Raw genomic sequence first — 8,819 nt, 5'->3', positions numbered from 1 at the left:
TCTTGATGACAAAGAAGGTGACAGTCCTGCCTCCTAGCAGGACAAATGAGCAATCTAAACCTGTGTTTTAATAGTGATCCATTGTATGTTCTTGCAAAAAATTAGTGCTAGGTCTTGTAAAAGTGCTGTAAATCTTTCTAGTGGGATTGTTCTGAAAATGGATGGCTCATTGTAATGCTTGTCAACATAAAGCTGCACAGCTCTTCTTGACTGGAGATAAAGGACATAGACATCTGAACTGCCCTCATGGGGGTTGTCAGGTATTTTTGGTTGTCTGCCACTGCACTTCACTCCCTAGCAAATCTCCCAAATGTGTTACACTGCTGGTAGCTTCTGTGGTGTGTATTAAAGTCTGTGGGGCAGACTTTGCTCATTCCAAAACCACTTTTTCTGAGAAAGTAGGCTACTACCCCAGCCCCCTTGGATTTAACAGACATTTATTAGAATGATTAACTTGTTGACTGCTTTTCTTCAAGAATCTTAACAATTTCCATGTCTAAATCTCATTTAATTTATCAGTGCAGAGTCTAATTACACAAGTCAGTCATAGGCAAACTTTCCAGTGGCAGTTCAGCATCTGACTCAAGTGAAATTCATGTCAGCAGAAACTTTATGTATCAGTCTCTTAATACCTTTTTTTGATGCTGTTTTAAGCTGACTTTCTAATGGAACACTGAGATTGTATGGAATGATATATGGTCCAATATGGCTGCTATGTTCAGTTATAAGTTTAGGTTATAAATGGTTTTCTTCAAGCAAAGAGGAGGTGCAAATAAGGAATAAATTATTGACTTTGATAGAATCTTCTAATGATAGTTTTCTTCCCAGCTGGTGGAACAAAGCTGCATTCATTCCCTTTTCCTTCTTTTTATGTAAGACATAACCTCACATCGTGTATTCCTATGAAGTCAGGGAAAACATGCAAATGATAACAGATTTGCCAAAGACATTTATTAACCCCTTAAATGATGAAGTTTTTAGTGATCCCTTTCTGCTTCATGCACTCTTTCAATAGCTGCTGGCTCTTCTCATATTCAAGGGGAAAGGTCTTTTACTCAACCTGCTGTTATCTTGCAGCTTCGTATTTTGAATTCCACTGATCTTCTTTCTGCATCAATAACACATCCATTTCCTTTTACCTTCTCACTTAAGAGTATTTCACTGGTTACTAATCTGTTTGCAAGGAGTACACAGTAAAAAGATATGATAGGTTCTTGCCAGATGTCCCTATGGATTTCATAGAACTGTATGGATTTGGTGGGAGCATATTAATCTTTGTAAAATATGCATTGGTACAAGCACAACAAAAAAAGGTGCAGTGCAAAGATAACAGAGAGCTCACACACTCTGAATTTTCTTTGAGCAATCAATACAGATTACTGACACAGTGTTTTAAATTCACAGCAAGAACTTTGCAAAATTGATGTATTATTATTCCTCTGCCTTCCTAATCCTTTCTTCTGATTTAGGTTTAGCCAAATTTGACTTTTTATGTTGAAATATGCCTTTAAAACAGCAGCATTTCAGCAGAAGTGGGCTGGGAATGCAGCCACACAGAGCTGCAGTTTGGTATCACTGAAATGAGTGGTAATCTTGGTCCTCATGGGAAAGGCTTCTTGCCAAGGAAAGGAAACAGAAAGCATATTGTCTGGAGACCTTCTAGTTGCAGTTGTGTAAATTTGTTTCAGTTTGGTAGGCATGATTGGGAATATGACCCAGATTGTAAATGGGCACCTGGTGTTGGCCATAGGAGGGATGAAGGGAAAAAGTCATCGTACCAGTGTGTGCACAGGCATCAGTCCTTTGGAAACACCTGCAGCCACATAATAACCCTTCTCCTCAATAGTCTGGCAGTGTAACACTTTCCTCGATCTGATTTTCTCTGCAGTTACTAGAACATTAATTGCATCCTAGACTTTTTAGTCCTTGCTGGATGTACCAATCATGATCGTTATCAAATATGTATAATTGTTGCCTTGATCTGTTACCTGTCTCTCAAAATGCATTTTAGACACCTATAAACGTGTTTTGCTTTCAGTTAGCCTGCTAGTTTTAGAGTCATATACATATTCACAATATAATGAAATATGCAATCTTTCTCTGCTGAAAATTGATGTATTTTAGGACTTTGGAAGAGAAGGCAGTCCTACAGAATGCAGGATATACCTAACACTGTTAGTGTATTTCCCCCTTGGGGTAAGACCTTTCCACAAGAAGAATAACTCCTCCGGGGATTACAGTTCAAAGACCAGTGCCCAGTTATCAAAAAATCCTCTGCTTTCAAGAGGGGCTTTAGTTGTATTAAGAGAGGATTTGCACACCAGCTCTGTTTATTATTGCTCTTGTAAAGAAGCGATGTGATTCTCTCTGAACCATTCCTCAATGAGTCTGTGCTGCTGACCATGTATGTAAATGAAATTTTAGACCATGTATGACATAAGCACATAGTTTTCCCTGTCACTGTGGTATTGTATATCTTGTTTGTCTAGCAGTCTTCTACCAGTGTCTCTGTGTCAGGATTTCCCCAAATTTCCTGCTGATACTTCCCTCACAAACATTGCTAAGTCTGAATTCTGCATAGCTTTCCTCAACTTCAGTGTAAGATCTGTGTTTACTTTTACAGGGATTAATCACATCTAAATTTTTTCTGATATAAAACCCAAACGTGCTAATTATCTAGTCTAAGCTAGGCTTTGTTTACTGTTACTGGACAGAACAGGCAGAGAAGAATAACATTTAGAAAATAAAAATACACAAGGCAAAAGCTTTCTTTTTCTTGTTCTTTCTACCTTTCTCCTTTTCTTTTCTTTCTTTTTTTTTTGTTTTTGTTGTTGTTGTTTTGTTTTGTTTTTTGTTTTTCCCCAAAATTTTCTTGGTCCCTGTAAGACTTAAAGCTTCCAAGAAGTTTACTAGAACTGCCACAAAGGTATGTAATTGGCTTGCAAATTCTTGGGGCTGTATTCAGGTAAATCAGAGTAGGAAAGCTGGTGATTGTCAGACTGGAAAGAGGGCAGAGGGTTGCTGTGTAAAACACTGCTGCATCTGCATTCAGGAGCCAGATAAGCAGTGCTGGAAGTTCTTGCATGCCCAAAGAAGCAAAATAAAACAGCCACTGTTTCTAAGCAGAGGTGACTCTGCAGGGCTTAGACTAATACTATTAAGGCCCAAAGCAGAAAAGGTGGTTGCAGTCAGCAATATTACTGCATGACCCTCCCTCTCTCATGCAGCTGAGGATGCTAAACCCAGAGTTAGCTGATTTTGTTGAACTGAGGGAATTATACTGTGTTTTAGGCAATGAAGGTATGATAGAGATATGGGGCCAGGAATATAAACCTAAGAAAGCTTCACTCATTTAAAATACATCAGATATGACCATGGTATGTTCAGTCATTAAATTGGACTATCGTGGACTTGTATGTGGCTGAGGCATCTCAGAGAAGAATATCACTTTTTTCAGTTAGAATGATTCTGCTGGACAGACATTTCTGCTGTTCTAGGTGAATGTTTTGCTAACTCCATGATAAGCAGTTCTCTGCTGCTTGTCCTCTGTAGAGGAGTTCACAAAGGGTTTTTCCCAGAGAATTTTGCTCTGGAGTCCTGAATGTCCAATCCTTATGGAATTTGCCTGTTGCTGTGGGGCCTTTGTAGAAGAAGAGCTATGGCCATGGTGGCTGGCCCCCACCTAAGGTGAAGCAAGGTTAGTGTCCAGCTTACCTTATTGGTTGCTGAGGAGCTCATTGTGCTGCTGGAGGTTCTGCAACAGTGTCACCGACATCCAGCATGTCCCATGTGTGTCACTCATTCGAGGCCTCTCGGTGCCTGAGCCCAGAGGGAGCAGACAGGGAGGCACCAGGTGGGTTGGTTAACACTCCTCCATCCTCTGCCAGGCTTTGCCTCGCTGGGCACTGCTGAGCACACTGCTGAGTGGACAGAAATGGGTCAAGAACAGCATTCGTGAGGGAGGTGTGTGAGTTTCTCTCCCCTCTGGGCCAGAGGTCTCTGCTCACCTCTGCTGTTCTGCACTGGCTGTAACAACCAAGGTAAATGTATGAACAAAAGAATTACCACTGACAGACTTTTAATGTTCCATGCCAAAACCTGTGTGGGTTTGCTACATTTCTTCAGTCTAGAGGTCTGTAAATGACTTTGTTCCTATAGGTCTGGAGGAGCTGCCTTCATCGGCATTAAGTGCAAGATCCAATTTGCAATGACGTAATGCATTGACGCGCTCTTGACTTGCATCAGTGGGAAGGATTTTCCACTTTAAAAGATGTGTCCTGCCAGAAGCTTCTTGGAGATGCATTTACCTAATGAAATTGATTTACTGTCTGGCTTGTGTTGCCTGCTAATAAATCCTTTCATGCAAAATCATGATAATAAGGTATTTTATAGATTTCATTTATGCTAAAATATGCTGTTTGATTTGCTTTGTGCCATATTTTTCTAAGTATAAGGAGAAAAGAAGTAAAAATAAATTCTGTCCAATTGCCATATTAGAAATGAGGGACTTAGTGGAGCATGCTGCGTGTGTCACTCAGGTTTCGCTTTAGAGCTCATGAGGAGAATCTTCTGATAAAACATTTCTGGCTTCAAAATATCTGTATAGAGAAAAAATGGAAACTATGATGTCAAATAATTACCTTAATCTTATTAAATGCAAAGCAAAAATTTTTCACTGAATTATACCCCACCTAAGAAAGATAAGAAAGACTGTGATGTGCTGAATTTTGTTGACAGTAGACTTTGACCCCATTTGCTTTGCATTTACTTACACCAAAAATATAAACAGAAGATCTGGTTATTCTCAGAAAATGCAAAACGAATTCTTATACTTCAGATGAATGACACTTTCTGACTGCTGCTTTGTATGTTTTTTCCTACAACTGATATTTTTAGTTTGGTGCAGAGAAGAAACTGTTTACTTCCCTTCCTAAGTAAACAGCAAGGAGAATAATTTTTATGATATGGAGTGCAGTATTGTAAGTGAAGAACCTAACTCCCACTAGTTTCATTATGGAATGGAATTGTCTGTCATGAAAAAAAAATGTTGTTACTCTGCACTGTAAGAGGTGGTATTGATTAAAAAGTCTCAAACAAATATCACTTGCACTTACAAGGAAATTATCTAATGAGTGTTTATTTCACATTAAATAGCGTAAGAAGTGAATAACTGTTCAGTAGTTGGGAGGAGGTAATACACTTAAACCTTACAAATACCATGAAAATCTAGAAAACTGTTGTACTGCAAACAATGCTTCAGGACAAACCAGAACTGTGTGTAGAAGTGAATTCATTGTCTGTTGAACACAGTAACGAGCTTTTGCTTCCAGTTTTATTTTTTCCATCTTGCTGAATTAGGGAGGGAGCATGGATGTAAGCAGAAGCAGCATCTTCTTGCAGCCCACTCACTGATGCTGCATCATGCAGCATCACCTTGAAATGCAGGTACTGGCATCAGTTTTAAGCATCTCATTTCATTGCCTTTGTTTCACTAATTCTCTCTGTTCTCTTCTGCCTCCTCTGTTCTGAGACTTCACCTTGAATATTGTATCCAGTTCAGGGACCTCCAACATAAGCAGGAATTGGACCTGCTGGAGCAAGTCCAGAGGAGGGCCATGAAGATGATCAGAGGCTAGAGCACCTCTCCTATGCAGACAGGCTAAGAAAGTTGGTGTTGTTCAGCCTGGAGAAGAGAAGATTCTGGGGAGGTCTTGAAACACCTTTCCAGCACCTAAAGGGAGCCTACAAGAAAGCTTGTGCTAAAGCACAAGGGCATGTAGTGAAAGGACATGAGGGAATCACTTTCAACTGGAAGAGGACAGGTTTAGATTATATATTAGCAAAAAGTTTTTTACTGTGAATGTGGTGAGGCACTGGCACAGAAGGTGGACATATCTGCTCCCAGTGCCCCAAGGTTTTTTTTCTCCTCTTCTTCCTCATCCAGTTCCCTATGTCCAAAGCTTACCTGAGCTGATTTCCACACCTCCTGATGAACCTCTTGTTGAGTTTCCTCAGGCAGTCCCACTCTCTTGACCATTCAGATCAAGCCTTACATAGGTGTATCTGTGGCTTGATGCTTAACCCATCATTTGCATAGTTTGGTGGTGATATATTGATGAAGGATTAAAAGATAATATAGTCAATGGGGAGGGAAAACTCCAGCATGTGAGTGTTGATAAAACATAACTGGGTTATTAGTTGACTGGTTCTTTTCCCTCCTTTTTCCTCCTTTCAGAGACACACTTGTGAATACATTCCAACATGTGAAACCTGTTAATGTTACCTCTTTTATTTATCTGGTTTTATTAATCTCTCAGCCTACCTCCAGGTCTTCCTCTTTCTCATTCAGAAGTGACTTTGTCATGTTAAGTAAATAGCAGCTTTCCTGAGAAAGTGCAGAGTATTAGCTGCTGCTAAGGCATGCTTTATTGATTGCTGTTGATTTTTTACAAATTAAGTTTACTTCCACTGCTCCTGGCATTTAGTTGTAATTTAGATGTTTCATTAGTGAGGCAAAATTGAGGTTCATGAAAGCAAACCTTACAATACAGTTCTGCTTTCTACAAGTTTATGATCAGAGAGATCCAATAGAGGAAAACTACTTTATCAGATGCATTGGAAAAAAAACAGATGCAAGAGGTTAATTATGTTGCATTGCTTTTTCAAGTAGAATTTGACTTCAGATGTTTCAGTCAATGTTGCAAGTATTGAGCTGAGGCAGAGTCTGGGCAGCAAGGCAAGTTGACCAATGAATACACTAAAAAATCCAATAAGCTTGGTCTTAGCTTGGATATCATTAAGGGAACTGAGAAATCATTAAATCTAGGAATGGGACCTAATGGAAGTCAATGAGAGAACAACTATGGATATTTAATGAGCAGCACTGCATTATGTTCTCATCTCTTCAGAAATAAATAATGAGATACTTGAATTTCTCTTTGAACAACAGTAAATGTAGAATGTGAAAATAGCAGGGGGAAAGTAATCCTTTGGGCCATCTTCTCAATAAATGATTTGTGCAAGCCTTAATTAATTATCAGAGTAACTTGTGAAACAAGTTCATGTGAAACAAGCTTATGTGAAACAAGCTTATGTTAAACTATGGCACCATAAAATGGCTGTTAAATAGTTAGCCCCAAACCACATCTAGATTACCTTGAAACTCATACAGTTCATTACTGAGAATTATTGAAAAATTGCCAGTGTAATTTCATTCTGAAGAACACAGGATGAATTCTGCATGAGAACAGCTCCACTCCAGGAATTCGAGTGAGGAATCTTTGTTAGGAACAATGCTGCTGTGGCATAGTCATTAACCTTCAGGTAGTTTGTACCTGCAGGTAGTTTGTGTTACTGCTGCACTTCTGAGTGGTAACTTCTGATTCTGTATTTGAAAGGAAAAGCAAAACCAACAGGACCACAACAGGGAGGAATGCTGGAAAAGTGAGGTGAGAGATGTTGAACTCTGGGGCAGGAGCCACATCAGCCATATATCCTGTAAGTATCCTCTCACAAATGTGGATCCTCAGGCTTGACAGGAGAGCAGGAGGCAGTGTGGAAGCAGTGGAGATGTCAGGGTAGTACACCACGTAAACTTCGACATAGAGCTTTGCTGGAGAACTGGACTCCCTCAATTGCCTCTGTTCCAATAGAAAAAGAGAGCAGCTTCAGCAACAGGCAACTCAAATTATGCTTATTTTGGAACATCCTGTCCATCTTGACAGTCTTTTGTCAGGGATCTAACATGGATGCATAAGCATGGAACAGATTTGAGTTTTGAGGAGTAATGTTCACAGCAGCTCTTCAAAACCTGTCTGTCTCACAGCATTTTTAGGTGTAAGCTTTCCATTTTGAATGATCTGTGGTGGGGTTCTTTTGGCATTTTGTTTTTGTTTGGTTTGGGGTTTTTTCTGTTTTTTGTTTGATTGGGTTTTTTTTCTTGTTTCGGTTTTTTGCTTGTTTTGTTTTTGTTTTTTTCTTTTTTGGTTGTTTTTTGGTTTTGGGGGTTTTTTGTGGTTTTTTTTTTTTTTGTTTTGGTTTTTGTTTATTTGTTTTTAAAATCTTCTAACCTTCAAAATGTCTTTTGGACTGGAATGTTCATATTTCTTCCTTGGCTTTAAGGCAGTTCATATGATTTGATTCTTCTATGCATCTCTGGCAGAAGGCAGCTGTCTATACAACCAGACTTTTCAAATGGTATATATGTAGTTTTCTCCTAGGGAAATATGAGTGTAGATATTTATCTACAAGAGGTGCACAGAAGAACCAGGCAACTTCAAACACTGACAGAAGAGGCTGTAATGGGCACTTTTTTGAGCAATATAACTTTAATTAAGATCTAAAATTCCCTAATGTTTTAGAGAAATCTTTGTGGGTGTAATTCCTTTCCCCTTCTTCTCTGACCTTAGGTAAGAAAGAGTATAGCTGGGAAGTGACTGATGCTGAAGTGCCGACAGAATGCTGGGTGACTTCTGCCTCAATTAGCCCCACGTTATCCCACACTCCCATTTCTTTGGGTGAAGCAGATGGCAGAGTTAGCAGGACCCAGGATTTTAGTAGAATTGCTCATTTTTGTGCTGATGTGGGGCATATGAGACTCTCTTCTGTAACACTGCTGGCATTGAAGCTTTCCTGAGCTCCAGAACTGAGGGAGACAATATTTTCCAAGAGTGTCCCTGAAGTAGTGTCTGCTGAGTGCTTTTTCATAGCTGTTCAGCTCCATTCATTCCCTCCCTCAACTTTTAACTCATGTTTTCTGTTTTGTGTCTGGCACAGGGGTCAGTTTTTCTGTTAAAGCTATAATGAAGTGTGTCTGGAAA

General features: G+C 39.4%; 1 protein-coding gene across 5 annotated transcripts in view; it reads left to right on the top strand.

The window, feature by feature from the left end:
* Positions 1-8,819, top strand: part of LRIT1 (leucine rich repeat, Ig-like and transmembrane domains 1) — a 117,096-nt gene that overhangs the window by 94,739 nt on the left and 13,538 nt on the right. For 3 of the 5 annotated variants that reach the window (XM_085064113.1, XM_085064111.1, XM_085064114.1), the window contains one exon: positions 7,398-7,497. The exons of the other annotated variants lie outside the window; for them this stretch is intronic. The gene's annotated coding sequence lies outside the window, so the exon portion shown is untranslated. The remainder of the gene's footprint in view (positions 1-7,397; positions 7,498-8,819) is intronic. 5 annotated transcript variants of the gene reach the window in all.

This window comes from Lichenostomus cassidix, chromosome 6 (assembly GCF_008360975.1).
Source record: "Lichenostomus cassidix isolate B80296 chromosome 6, HeHo_3.0, whole genome shotgun sequence".
NCBI lineage: Eukaryota > Metazoa > Chordata > Aves > Passeriformes > Meliphagidae > Lichenostomus > Lichenostomus cassidix.
Note: the sequence above shows the minus strand (reverse complement) of the source record. Positions and strands in the feature narration are given on the sequence as shown.